We start from the raw sequence: 14,484 nt of genomic DNA on the forward strand, positions 1-14,484 counted from the left end.
TTGAGGTAACTGGATGTTAGCTAGTTAGGTCTTTGTAGACAGTAAGCAGTGCATTGAATTGCTCCCATCACTGAGGACAGAGCATGGATGGCTCTGTCCTTCATGGATGGAAGGCCAGATTTGCTATAAGGGAGGCAGTCACACATTATGAAGATTCAAGTGGCTTCCAACACCAGTCTGTGCTACAAATTAGAGGGAGTCTAGAATCATAGGGTGCATCCACACATGCAAGCACATGCACTTGCAGCAGCTCAAATAGAAGCGGTGCAAATTTGAACCAGGGCTTTTTGCCTCAGCGCACGTGCTCAGACATGCACTTTGTTGTGGAGCAAATTGTGCCACTTGGGGCAAAATAACCCTGCCTGGCTCCTCCCGGATCTGTAGCCAGGGGGAGCTAGAGCCCAGGGCCAGCACCTGTGCTGTCCCCAGCAGTATAAAAAACTGTCCTGTCTTGGCCCCAGCAGTACAAAAACCTGCCCTGGCCAGCAGCTCAAGGTTACTTGACCCCCAGGAGCTTCATTGTTTCATTTTAATCATGGAAAAATAAATCTATATAATAGTGGTATTTCATTTTAATCACAGAAAAATTTTGCTTTACTTTTTTAAATCCAAAAATTGGGGATTTAAAGAAATCAGAGATAACCAGGATCCCTGGTTATTAGCAATATTTTTTGTCTGGTACCTGTCACTGATAAGCAGGTTGTATCCATGTTGCAATTGCTGGTGTCAATGTACTATGCGTAACCATGCCCAAATTAGTTTTAATCTAGCTATTTCAGGTAGCAGACGGTGAATATGCTTGTGTCCCAGTGAACCCTGGGGCATAAGTAGGCTTACGTAACCTACCATGAAGACCCTACTACCAGATCTTCAATGCTATTGGTTACCAAGCTACCTAGAAACAAAAGTCCTGATGCCTAAGAAAAGGTGTTCTGGCCAGCTACTAACTCCAAAAAATATGTAGGTATCAATCAGGAATATTATTTCACTTCTTTTAAAGGAGACTCTGAGAACAGACAGCACTACAATAAGAGACAGGGGATTAGACATATTTTTGTATATCACTGAGAGTAACGTCCTATAACCTAGGCCACAGAATTTCATCCAGATTTTTCTGTATTTCATTCTATAACTTGTATTTGACTAAAGTAAATTTTCTAGAAAGACATCCACTCTTGATTTAAAGACTTCACAAGACAGAAAATGAACTATTTTGGCAGTTGTTAATCATCATCACTTTTAAAAATGTATGCTTTATTTTTTACTTGAACTTCCAGCTATTGGGCCCTGACAGGTCTTTCTCTGCTAGGTTCAAGAACTCTTTGGTACCTGGTATTCTCTCCCGGTGAGCCTATTTGTACACAGTAATAAAGCTATCTGTTGATTTTCTTTTGATTAACTAAACAAATTCATCTCTTCAGGAGCTAAAAAGGCATTTTGTCCCATCCTCAAATGATGCTTTGTGGTACTCTTCTCTATCCTTTCTACTTTGGAAAGGAGCTCTCCTCATAGTTTCATAGCTGTAGGGTCGGAAGGGACCTTGACAGATCATCAAGTCCGATGCCCTACCATGGCAGGAAAGAGTACTGGGGTCAAATGACTCCAGCAAGGTGTTCATCTAGCCTCTTCTTAAAGACCCCTAGGTACAAGCCAGCACCACTTCTCTTGGAAGTTGGTTCCAGACCCTAGCCGCCCTGACAGTGAAGTAGCACCTCCTGATAGCTAGTCTAAATCTACCCTCTGCCAGCTTGTGACCATTATTTCTTGTCACTCTTGGGAGTGCTCGGGGGAACAGGGACTCTCCCAATGCCTGCTGGTCCCCTCTGACTAGTTTGTAAATGGCCACTAGGTCCCCCCTCAGCCTTCTCTTGTGGAGGCTGAACAGGTTCAGGTCCCTTAGCCTCTCCTTGCAGGGCCTGCCCTGCTGCCCCCTGATCATGCGAGTGGCCCTCCTCTGGACCCTCTCCATGTTGTCCAGATCCCTCCTGAAGTGCGGCACCCAGAACTGGATGCAGTACTCCAACTGTGGCTTGACCAGTGTTGCATAGAGGGGGAGGATCACTTCCTTGGACCTGCTTGAGATGCATCTGTGGATGCATAACAAGGTACAGTTGGCCTTCCTGACTGCATCCCCACACTATCGGCCCATGTTCATTTTGGCATCAATAATGACTCCAAGATCCTTTTCTGCCTCTGCACTGACAAGAAGGGAGTTCCCCAGCCTGTAGGTATGCTGCTGGTTCTTTGTCCCCAGGTGCAGTACCTTGCACTTGTCACTGTTGAAACCCATCCTGTTCTCATCCTCACACCCCTGTAACCTGTCTAGGTCTGATTGCAGCCTATTCCTCCCTTCTAGCATGCCCACTTCCCCCCACATCTTAGTGTCATCTGCAAATTTGAACAGGGTGCTTTTTACCCCCTCATCCAAGTCGCTGATGAAGATGTTGAACAGTGCGGGCCCAAGGACCGAGCCCTGCAGAACCCCCCTGCCCACATCCCTCCAAGTCAAAAATGACCCATCCACCACCACTCTCTGGGTGTGGCCCTCCAGCCAGTTAGTGACCCATTTGACTATGTAGGTGTCGACACCACAGTCCCCTAGTTTTTTTAATGAGAATGGGGTGAGAGACAGTGTCGAAGGCCTTCCTAAAGTCCAGAAAGACTACGTCCACTGCTACCCCTGCGTCTAAGGATTTTGTGACCTGGTCATAGAAGGCCACCAGGCTGGTTTGACAGGACTTGCCTCTAATGAACCTGTGTTGGTTGCCCCCAAGCATAATTTCCCCTGCTGGCCCCTCATGGACATGCGCTATGATAATTCTCTCAAAAAGCTTACCCAGGATCAAGGTAAGACTAACTGGCCTATAGTTTCCTGGGTCCTCCTTCCTCCCTTTTTTGAAAATGGGAACCACACTGGCCCTTTTCCAGTCCTCTGGCACCACACCAGAGCACCACGAGTGCTCATAAAGCTGTGCCAGGGGTCCCACAATGACCTCCGCTAATTTGCTCAGCGCTCTGGGGTGGAGATCATCAGGACCAGCCAATTTAAATACATCCAGTCCCTCCAGAAGTTCCCTGAATAGATCCTCACTGACCCTAGGTCTGGGTGCGCCTCTCCTCAGGAGGCTGGAGACAGCAAGGGAATGAGCAGGGGGCTGGAGACAGCCATGGAGGTGTTCTCCTGCTGTCTCCTGTTTTCCTGAGGCTGGAGACAAGCAGGGGAAGAAGCAGGGGGCTGGGGACAGCCCCGGAAATGTTCTCCTGCTGTCTCTAGCTCCCTGCTCCTTCCCCTGCTCCCCTGAGGCTGGAGATAGCAGGGGAATGAGCAGAGGGATGTAGACAGCCACGGAGGCATTCCTCTGTTGTCTCCTGCTTTCCTGAGGCTGGAGACAAGCAGGGGTAGAGGCAGGAGGCTGGAGGCAGCAGGGGAATGCCTCTGGGGCTCTGGGTGGTAGAGGGGCCCCAATGGTGGCAGGACCCGGTTGGGCAGGGATCGGGGAGGTCTGGGGGGGCTGGTGGGGAGAGGGGCTGGTCAGGGATGGGGGGTCTGAGGGGCTGATGGGGGGAGGGGCCAGGCAAGGCAGCGATCGGTTGTTCCCTCCCCCCTCCTCCAGCCCCTTTGACCCCTTACTTACCCATCACTGGAGCCCTGGTGCCTAACACGTGGCCTTTCCAGCCATGTGTTTCAGCACCAGGGTGAGGGGACAACCATGGAGATGCTTTGGCAGCCAGAGCGTCTCCTGGAGGACCCAGCTTCTGGTTGCCTCAGGGCATGGTCCAGGATGGTACCTGGAGAATCGAGAATCCACAACTTCCCTAGACAGTCTATTCCACTGCCTCACTGTGTAAGTGATTTTTCCTGATATCCAATATACACCTACTTTGCCACAACTTCAAGCAATTAGTCCATGTCCTACTCTGCAACAAGAGAGAAGGGATCTTTATGGCAGACTTTCAAGTATTTGAAGACTGTTACCATGTTCTTTCTTAAGTGCCTTTTCCATAAGCTGAACATGCCTAGCTCTTTCAGCTTCTCCTCTCATGACTAGCCTACCAAGCCCTTTATCATTTTTATTGCCTACCTCTGGACCCTCTCTGACTTTCCATGTTCTTTTTCAAATGTGGAACCCAAAACTGCACACAATACTTTAGATGAGGTCTAACAACTGCCAAGTGGAGAGGCACTATCACCTCCTGTGTCTTGCACCTAATGCTTCTTTTGATGCATCCCAAAATTGCATTTGCCTTTTGTGCAGCTGCATCACACTGCAGACTCATACTAAGGCTGTGATCTACCAAAACTCCAAGATCCTTTTCCATAGTGCTGCTATCCAGCCAGGTGCAGCGTTCCCTCCAAGCTGTGTGGCGTGCGTGGCTGTTCAGGTGTGCCTGGCAGCGTGGCATGAGCATGCCTGCATGGCCATGCACACTGCACAGCTTAGAGGGAATGCTGGCTAGGTATCACCCATTTTGTATTTATGATTATTCCTCCTCAGGTGTAGCACCTTGCATTTGTCAGTACTGAACTTCATCATGTTAGTTTCAGCTCAGCTTTCCAACCACGTTACATATGAAAAAATGCAGCCAACCAATCTTGGGAGTGAGGAGGTGGGAAGGGGGGAAAGGATTTGGGGGAATGTGACACTTATAAAGGAGTATATTGGAGACCCCGTGCAATGAGGCTGCATTAAGCTTGGAGGTGGTAACAAAAAGCATACACAGTTACAGATAATAGAATGCAGGATACAATTGTGGGGGTTGGGAAGAGTTCAGGATGGATGAAGTCCTCAGAGTTCATTAGATGGTGTGGTCAAGCAGTCCCCCTTGTGTTGCTTCTGGTTGTTGGCCTGGTGGGGTCCACATACTGGCACTGTCCCATGATGTGCTCCACATAGATGTCCCTGGACCAACGGATGGTGTCAGACACCACGAGGCACTGCATCAGTTTGGCGTAGTGGTGGGATATGTGGCAGGTGCACAGGATATTTTCATTGCTGGGATCCTATGCTCTAAGCCCCGCCCAGTGATCAGTACCTCGATTGTCATGTCATATCCCTGGCTTCTCAGGGTGTCTACCAGTGGCTGGTATTTTTCTTGCTTCCATTTGTGGGCCTTGGTGAAAGCTTGCCACCAGTTCTCATATGGGATGGTGACATCTACCATCACAATGTGCTTGCTATTCTCGTTGGTCACCATGATGTCTGGGCACAGTTGGTTCTTGCAGTCTGGGACAGTGTGGTTGACAGACACAGTCCCTGCTGAGGCCAGGATGGCCTTGGTCTGCTGGTCCTGGACGGTACTGTGCTGCAGCTGCCGTGCTCTGGCATGGGTTTGCAGACACATAGTATATGGGGGAGGGTCTGTGCCTCATAGCTGCAGCATCATCACCTCTTGTCAGTTCCCATACCGGATGGTGCCATTGAGCGGCAGGCAGTTGAGGCAGGTGCAGTGGGTGAAGTGCTAGTTCACAACCCATGTGAAGCTCCTGCTGGGCATGAAGTGGTTGCTGGCATCTCACTTCGAGGTGACTTCAAAGCCCTTGTCCTGGTCAGGCTTTGCCATTAGGTCACCAGTGTACTTGGTTCAGATGGCAACCTTCAGGTAACATTCCAGGAGGGTCCACATGAGGGGGGCCATGGTGATGCAGTTGGCATTGGGGCCTGGAGCAGCGGGACTCCCATCTCCTAGCGTTCCTTGTTCCAGGCGCAACCGATGTGCTTCCTGAGGTGGTGCATGCCATTGAGGGCTTGGTTCCAGAGCAAGGCAAAGTCCGCATCATTTCGGCTGAACTTGCCCTCCAGTGAGTCACTTAGGAAGGTGGCCAGGCCATGTCTGGTGGGCTGCCCTGTGATCCTCTTGAGGGCTGTCTCCTTCAGGGTGCTGGCAGTGATGCTGCTCACCATCTCGTCCGGGCAGATCAGGAGGTGGAAGGCATGGGTGATCACCAGTGTTGCAGAGGTCTCCCAGGTGGGGCATGTTGGTACCTCCCTGCTGGTAGGGAACTGTGGCAAAGTGGAAGTCCCTGGCTAGCCACAGAGGTAGCTTCCCACCTGCCTCTGGGCATGCCACCCACTTGTCTCGCCCGCCATGCCTTGTTGTTAATTAATAAAGTTGTTAGTTAGGGTGGGAGGCTGCCCACTGTTGCACCCCGATTTTGAGGGGGCTATCCATGGCTCCATTCCACCCCTACACCGCAGCCCAAGCCTCACAGATGTCATCTCAGGCAGTTAGCTAAACCGTCGTCTTCGCCCATTAGCTGTGGCCCCCAACCCTGGGGACCTTCAGCTTCCGTAAGCCCTGGCCCCATCTCAGGCCCAGTCAGGACCCCGAGCTCCTTCACTCTTCATGGGCATCCCTTCCAGTGGACCCCTGGCCCTTTTGACCCTTTGGTCCTGGCCCCAGCACTGACCAGTCGAGTACCTCAGCGGTGTTTTCACCTCCTGTCTGCACTTAGGGATCAGGGTCCCCCGTTCCTGGCTCAGATGCCCCTGGAAACATGCCTGGCCCTGCAGGGTCATTCCCCCAGCAGGCTCAGGCACCTCCAGAAGCTTACCTGGCCTACCCTGCTCTGATGTTAATGAAATATGGCCCACCCGAAGGTGAGGGCTGGGGTTAAGGTGCCCCTACTCAGCCTTTCACCAGGGTGATCACTGGCCTAACATTTCCTGGGGGCTCCTGCACCACTGAGAGCGCTACCAGGCCACCCACTCCCAGCAGGGTGCAGTTTTAGGTCATGCCCAGGACCAGGAGCCTCCAACCATCCCCTACAGCTCCTAACCTTACCTTCAGGATGTTCCAAGCAGCCTTGCAGCCAGGCGATGTTACTGCCTGGCCTGCTAGCCGCTAACTGCTCTATTTATATAGGCAGCCCTAGATCTAAAATGGCTGCCTCAATTAAGCACCTGCTGGCTGCTTGGCTCAGCTCTTAAAGCAGGCACTAACAGTGCCCTGCCACAGGGACATACAGGATCTTGTGGCTGGCCCACAGTGGCAGGTGCAGCCACTTCTTGAGTAGCTGCCAGATCTCAGTGTCTGCCTTCTTGAGGGAGGGGTCTTGGGGACCCGCTTAGCCCCTCAGGACCAATGCAATGTGGGGGATGAGGAAAATGTTCACCACCTGAGTTAACAAGGAATAATGGCCACAAATTGATTGAGAGTAGGTTCAGGCTTGATATCAGGAGACATTACTTTATGGTTAGGGCTGTCAGGCTCTGGAATGGGCTCCCAAGGAAGGTGGTGCTCTCCCCTACCTTGGGGGTCTTGAACAGGAGGTTGGATAAATATCTGGCTGGGGTATTATGACCCCAGCAATCATTCCTGCCCAGGGCAGGTGGTCAGATGATCTGTTCAGGTCCCTTCCGACCCTAGAAACTATGAAACTATTTATCTTCTGCCAGGGGGCCAGCAGGGAAGAGTCCAGCTTGTGGGCACCCTGCATAATGTCATGTATGGTCTCTTCCAGCATTTGCTTTGCTCCATGTCCGGTGGGCATCCCCAGGTGGATGTAGCTCTTGCTGTCCCTCAGGTGCCTCATCTGCTTGCCTTGGATGGTTAGGCTGGAATCCAATACAGAGTTCTTCTTTCTGCAGTCAATGTGCAGAGAGGTGCACTTGGTGGCGTTGAAGTGGAGCCGCATCCATTTGTCTGCTTTGGAGATAACGTCCAACATTCTCTGCAGCTGCTCGGTGTTGCTGGTGAGGAGGACCAGGTCATCCATATAGGCCAGGATGCTCAGCTTCTGCTCATAAAGTTTGAGGCCTCCGGGGCCTCCTGCCACTGCTTGGAGGAGCAGCTCCATTGCAAGGTTGAAGATGATGGGGCTGAGCTGGCATCCCTGCTTCACTCTGGACTGGACAGGGATGTCTTGCATCTCACCCTCCAACAACTGGATGGTGGTGGTACAGCCATCATAGAGCTCCCTCACAAGGTTGATGGTGCTGACTGGTATCCCAAACTCTTGGAGGGAGTTGAAGATGTAACAGTGGGACATGGAGCCGAAGGCATTGGAGATGTTGACACCCATCACTGCACACTGCCTTCTGGCCCTCTGGGTATCATCAAGTGTCATCTGGAGCACAAAGTTGTGTTAGTAGCAGCCTTATTGGAAAGGAAGCCCCTCTGGCTCAGGCTGATGGCTTGCCTGGTTACCACCCAGTCAGTGATCCGAGCCACCAAGCAGTTGGTGTAGAGTTTGTAGAGTGTGGAGCACAGAGTGATGGGTCTCCAGTTGCCCAGGTCCGGTGGCTCACCTCTCTTGCGTATGAGCACCGTCATCACCTTTTTCTAGGGGCTGGGCAAGTGGCAGAACTCTCTGCACCAACTGAAGAGCAATGTCAGGACAAGGCAGACTGGGTCCTTTTTTAATGGGCTGGCAAAGATGGCTGGGTCCTTCTTTTTTAGCAGTCTGGTAAAGGCTGGCAAAGATGGCTGATATCATCTTTGCCAGGTGCACTGTCTCTGATTCTGTTCAGGCAGGCCTCCATTTCCTTTGGTGTGAAGTCTACCTTGAGCTCTTCTGTAGAGCTGATGGGAGTCAGGGGTCCAACAGATGTGGGGTGGCTCCTTCTACCTGGGGATTGAAGACACTGTTAAGTAGCTGAACAGGGTCTCCTGGGGGATCTGGAAGAACAACAAGGGTCCCTCCAGGATCTCCTGCATTGTCTTGAAGCATACTATATCCACAGCATTCCCTTCATCCACACCAAGTAGTTATTTGACAAAGGAGATCAAGTTTGTTTGGCATGACTTGTTCTGAGCAAATCCATGCTGGGTGCTTGTGATGAGCCTTTCCTCCTCCAGATGCTTGAAAAACATAGGATGCTTGAAAATCCATAGGATATGCTCCAGTAGCTTCCCAGCCTAAGCAGTCTTTATTTCCCTGGGTCCTCTTTTTTGATTTTTTGATCTGAAGAGAGGCACAATATCAGTCTTCTGGTACCTTGGCTGTCTCCCATGACTTCATGAATATCACTGCCAATATTTCTGAGATCTCCTCTGCCAGTTTATTCAGTACTCTGGGATGAAGGTGAATTGAATTCATTCAGACCCATCAAAAGCTCTCTGACCACCTTTTTTGTTATTTCATCCCTCAGTTTGTCCCCTTCCTTATCCAAATAATCCTTATTAGGTGTTTGGCTGTAGTTTTTTTCTTTTTTGTAAAGACTGAGGAAAAGTAGCTGTTGAGTAGCTCCTCCTCCTTTGCATTTTCTGTTCAGAACTCCTCCTGGATGTTTAACAGTGGACCCACAGTTTTCTTGGTCTTTCTCTTATGGCCAACATATTTATAGAACCTCTTCTTGTTGTCTTTAACCTTTGTTGCCTGGTGCAGTTCATCCTTTATCTTTGCCTCCTAATTTTGCCCCTGCAGGTTCTTGCTATTGCCTGGTAATCTTTCTTGGTGACCTGCCTACTTTTCCATTGCCTGTACACTTTCCTCTTGCGTTTGAAGCATATTAGAAGCTTCTTGTGCAGCCACATCACATCTGCATCTTGCGATTCTTCCTGTGCTTCCATCATGTCTGAACAGTTTCTTGTTGGGCTTCCAATACTGTGTCCTTAAGAAGTTTGCAGTCATCCTTGGTGCTTTTATATCCTTCAGTCTGTCTTCCTATGGTGCCATGGCTATTAACTTCTTGAGTCAGATGAAATCTACCTTTTTTAAAATCCAGCATGCTAATTTTGCCAACCTCATGCTTTTCCTGTCTCAGGATCTGGAATTCTTTCATATTGTGATTGCTTCCTCCCAAGTAGCCCATCAGCTTTACATCTTCCACCCTATTGGTCAGGACAAGATCTAGGATAATCCCCTAGTTATATACTCCACTTTCTGGAACAGAAAAAGTTGTCCTCCACAGAAGTTAGGAACCAGCTCAATATTTTGTTTGGCTATATTGTTCTTTTAAAAGATGTCTGGAAAACTGAAGTCTCGCATCACTACTGTCTAGCTTTTGGATAGATTTGTCACCTGCTTGGAGAGTGCCTCATTCACCTCTTTTTGATTTGGTGGCCTATAATAAATCCTCATCATTATATCAATACTGCATCTTCCACATTTTATCTACACCCAAATGCATTCTGCTCTGCTATCTTTTCCCACCTGAACCAGGGAACAACTGTATGTACAGTGTCTTGGGCAGTCTCTTGCTTACCCAGAACCCACATCCAAGATGTCATGGAGGGATTACCGACATTCATCTGACCCTCTGACTACTACCCCGTGTTGCTCATCCATGTGGGCACCAATGATACTGCCAGGGGAGACCATGAGCAGATCAAAAGCGACTACAGGACTTTGGGTGTCAGGGTGAAGAGGTCTGGGGGTCAGGTCATGTTTTCTTCGATCCCTCCAGTCAAGGAAAAGGGCCTGGGCAGGAATGGATGCCTCCAGATCAATACCTAGCTTCACAGATGGTACTGCCAGCAGGGATTTGGTTTCTTTGACCATGGGATACTGTTCCAAGAAGAAGGGTTGCTGGGAAGAGAAGGGATCTACCTGATGAAAAGAGGGAAGAGCATCTTTGCAGACAGGCTTGCTAACCTAATGAGGAGGGTTTTAAACTAGGTTTGTTGGGGGCTGGAGACCAAAGCCTTGAGGTAAGTGGGGAAGTGGGAGACCTGAAGGAACAGCAAGCAGGAGGGGGCCACAGGGGAGGTGTTCTCATACTTCCTGAGAAATCAGGGCAATTGACTAGTTACCTTAGGTGCCTGTACATCAGGGGAGGGCAGTTATTTTGGGCAGAGGGCCGCTTACTGAGTTTTGGCAAGCCATTGAGGGCGGCATGACAGGCAGCCAGGAGCAGATATATATTAAGTTTCTAAATTTTTTAGGGGACCTGAGGGCTGGATAGAATGGCCTGGCAGGTCGCATCCGGCCTGCAGGCCACATTTTGCCCACCCATGCTGTACATGAATGCTCGGAGCCTGGGAAACAAGCAGGAAGAATTGGAAGGCCTTGCACAGTCAACAATGATGTGATTGGAATAACAGAGACTTGGTGGGAGCTCACATGACTGGAGCATTGTCATGGATGGGTACAAACTGTTCAGGAAGGGCAAGCAGGGGAGAAGAGGATGAAGAGTTGCACTTTATGTAAAGAGCTATATGATTGCTCAGAGCTCCAGTATGAAACTGGAGATAAGCCTGTTGAAATTCTCTGCATTAAGGTTAGAGGGGAGAGCAACAAGGGTGATGTTATTGTTGGGGTCTGCTATAGACCACCAGACCAGGAGGAAGTGGTGGATGAGGCTTTCTTCAAACAGGTAATGGAAGTTTGGAGGATTGGGCCAAAAGAAATCTCATGAGATTCAACAAGGATAAATGTAAATGTAAACTCAGGACACAACAATCCCATTCACTAGTACAGGGTAGGGGCTGAATTGCTGGGCAGCAGCTCTGCAGAAAAGGACCTGGGGGTTACAATAGACAAAAGCTGAATATGAGCCAGCAGTGTGCCTTTGTTGCAAAGAAGGCTAACGGCGTACTGGGCTGCATTGGAAGGTTTGTTGCCAGCAGGTCAAGGGAAGTGATTATTCTCCTCTATTCTGCACTGGTGAGGCCACGTCTGGAGTGCTGTGTCTAGTTTTGGGCCCCTACCACAGAAAGGATGTGGACAAATTAGAGAGTTCAGTGGAGGGCAACAAAAGTGGTTCAGGGACTGAGGCACATGATGTATGAGGAGAGGCTGAAGAAACTGAGTTTATTTATTCCACAGAAGACCAAGAGAGGATTTAATAGCAGCCTGCTGTGTCTAGTTTTGGGCCCCTACCACAGAAAGGATGTGGACAAATTAGAGAGTTCAGTGGAGGGCAACAAAAGTGGTTCAGGGACTGAGGCACATGATGTATGAGGAGAGGCTGAAGAAACTGAGTTTATTTATTCCACAGAAGACCAAGAGAGGATTTAATAGCAGCCTTCAACTACCTGAAGCGGGGTTCAAAAGAGGATGGAGCTAGACTGTTCTCAGTAGTGGCAGATGATAAGGAGCAATGGTCTCAAGTTGCAGCAAGGGAAGTTTAGATGATATATTAGGAAGAATTTTCTCACAAGGAGGGTAGTAAAGCACTGGAACAGGTTACCCAGAGAGGTTATAGAATCTCTATCCTTGGAGGTTTTTAAGACCCAGTTAGACAAAGCTTTGGTTAGGATGATATAGTTGGGGATGGTCCTGCTTTGAGCAGGCAGTTGCACTAGATGACCTCCTGAGGTCTCTGGCAACCCTAATTTTCTATGATTCCATTTTGACATACCAGGTGGTCTCATCATCTTTTCTCCCAACCCTGTCCTTCTGAAACAAAGTGTAATACTCCATGTTGATATTCAAGTCATAAGAGCTGTCTTACCAGGTCTCTGTGATGCCAATTAGATCATAGTTTTTCACAGGATGCAGCTTCCACCTCATCTTGTTTATTCCCCATAGTTTTTGCATTTGTATACATATGTCGGACATATTTTGCATTTTAACCTATGCATTTCCCTCTTGTACCACTTGTTGCTGTTTTACGACTCTCTGGCCCTTTTTTAGAGTTGAACTGCTGCTTCTGGTCTCTTCCCCTCTGGATTGTTTGCTCTGTTGCCAGGGGGTTTTGTTTTACAGTCAGTTGTAGTAACATTAGCCTTGAAGTAACAAGAGTGAACGCCTATGGCAGCAGTTCTCAACCTTGTCAGACTTCAGGCACCTCTCAGAAACTGCCAGCTCTTAGCTTTCAGTTATTTTTCAACTATGGAAGAATAATAAAGCAATTATTTTGTTGTAAAGAACTCAGAAAGACCACAGTGGGTTAGAATGTTTTTTTGCCACTGTGAGTTCCTATTTGAAATCCCTGGGTTTATCTTGTGAATCTTATATGAGCGTTTGTAACAGGGTTCCCTAGCTCCATTACAGAGAAGCAGGAGCCAGGGAAGGAAAGGCAGTGAGGCCACTGTATGGTCTATAGCCCAGAGAAGGGAAGGATTATCTGCTATAAGGAAAGACCTTGCCAGCACAGCTGGAGTGGTAGCGTGGTGTGCAGCCTGTCAAGGGAAGCCCCAGCTGGATAGGAAGGGGCAAGCAACTTGCAGTAGAGAGGGAGAAGGGACCCCAAAGGGGAGATGCCTGGGCTGGGGGCTTACACTCAGTCTGCAATCAACCAGCTGCAGGGCCAGTAGAGGGAGGACAGCAAGAGATTGACAACACTTGCTCCCAGGGAGCAGGAAGCTCAGTCATCTGATCAGTTGGCAGGGCTGACTGAGATATAAACTGGTTGCAGGCCAGAGGAAGGGAACTGGCCATAGTGGTGGAGGAAGACAGCACCCTGCAAGGAGGCAAGGATGGAAATCCCTCTGTACACAAGACTGAGTACAAAAGAAATGCTAAAGATCTCTCTTTTTTTGCCTTGGGAGGCCCTGGGAAGTTGATATAAACATTGAGGGTTGTTTTACGTTCACCCCGGAGAAGCTCTGGGGTGGAGCTGAGTATCCCAAAGTAGACTGAGAACTGTGTGCGGTAGGACTGGCAGGGCCTGGGGAACAGGGTACCCCGAGGACCCTGGACTGTTTATGAGATCCTGGCATGGCCCTTTGTTCTTTTTCTCTTTTTTTTTTCTGCTTATGATGGTAGTAACACCAAGGCAGCTGTGAGGGGAGTGAAGGAAGCTGCACAGTGCACTGTGATTTTTCCCAGTTTTGGGGGTTTTTTTTTGGACTTGGTGGCTTTGGAGCCACCAAAGACTGAGGAGGGGACCACAGCCCAGACTGGCTAGACAAACTTATAAGACAAACTGAAGCCTGGCAGGGCTGAGCCTCTACCCACTGATAGAAAGGGTGAAAAGAGAAAGAGAGGGGGCAGAGCCCCGCACTGCCCAGTCAGACATGGAGCCAGGGGCAGGGTAGGGACACGAGGTGCCTAAGACCTAAGCTCGGGTAAGATAATGGACAGTGGCTTAGCATTCAGTGTCCCCTGGACTGGGGAGAAATCAGCAGAGCCAGGAGCTGTGCAGACCGGGGGAAGAAAGAAGATCCAGGCATCCAAACTGGTGGGAGTCACTGAAGATGAGTAGGGGATTGATTTGTGCAGCCTAACTGAAGTACAATACAGTACCCAAAGAAAGAGTGATTATTTAATGAAATTTGAGTTAATTTGAATCTGTGATTAAGGAATAAGCCATGATTTACTTTATCCGGGTGAATGAATTACAGCTGGGAAGAAGCAGTGCAGAGGAGATTGATCTGTGATTAGGAACAGCAGTGCAGCCTTTACCCCAGCATCTTGGAAGGAATTAAGTTTGTAAAGTCTAGAGTCAGGTGGAGGGAAGGCCAGGAGAATAAGGAATAAGTTGGTCCAAAAACTAGTTAAATGGATTTCTAAGTTTCATGAGGGAAAGTGTTCAGCAAGAGAAGACATAAGGACTGGTGAGCAGCAGACTACAGAATCCAGAAGAGTCCAGAGTGGACCCTGATAGACATCCCCATTCTAGACCAACAGGGATTTTCCATCACAGACCCAAGGGT

The 14,484-nt window shown here is 49.2% G+C and overlaps 1 protein-coding gene across 1 annotated transcript in view; it reads right to left on the reverse strand.

Annotated features, from left to right (window-relative positions):
- The window catches only part of KCNQ5 (potassium voltage-gated channel subfamily Q member 5), a 202,803-nt gene that overhangs the window by 74,530 nt on the left and 113,789 nt on the right, over positions 1-14,484 (reverse strand). The gene's annotated exons all lie outside the window — the stretch shown is intronic.

Source organism: Alligator sinensis, unplaced genomic scaffold (assembly GCF_000455745.1).
Source record: "Alligator sinensis unplaced genomic scaffold, ASM45574v1 scaffold499_1, whole genome shotgun sequence".
Taxonomy (NCBI): Eukaryota; Metazoa; Chordata; order Crocodylia; family Alligatoridae; genus Alligator; species Alligator sinensis.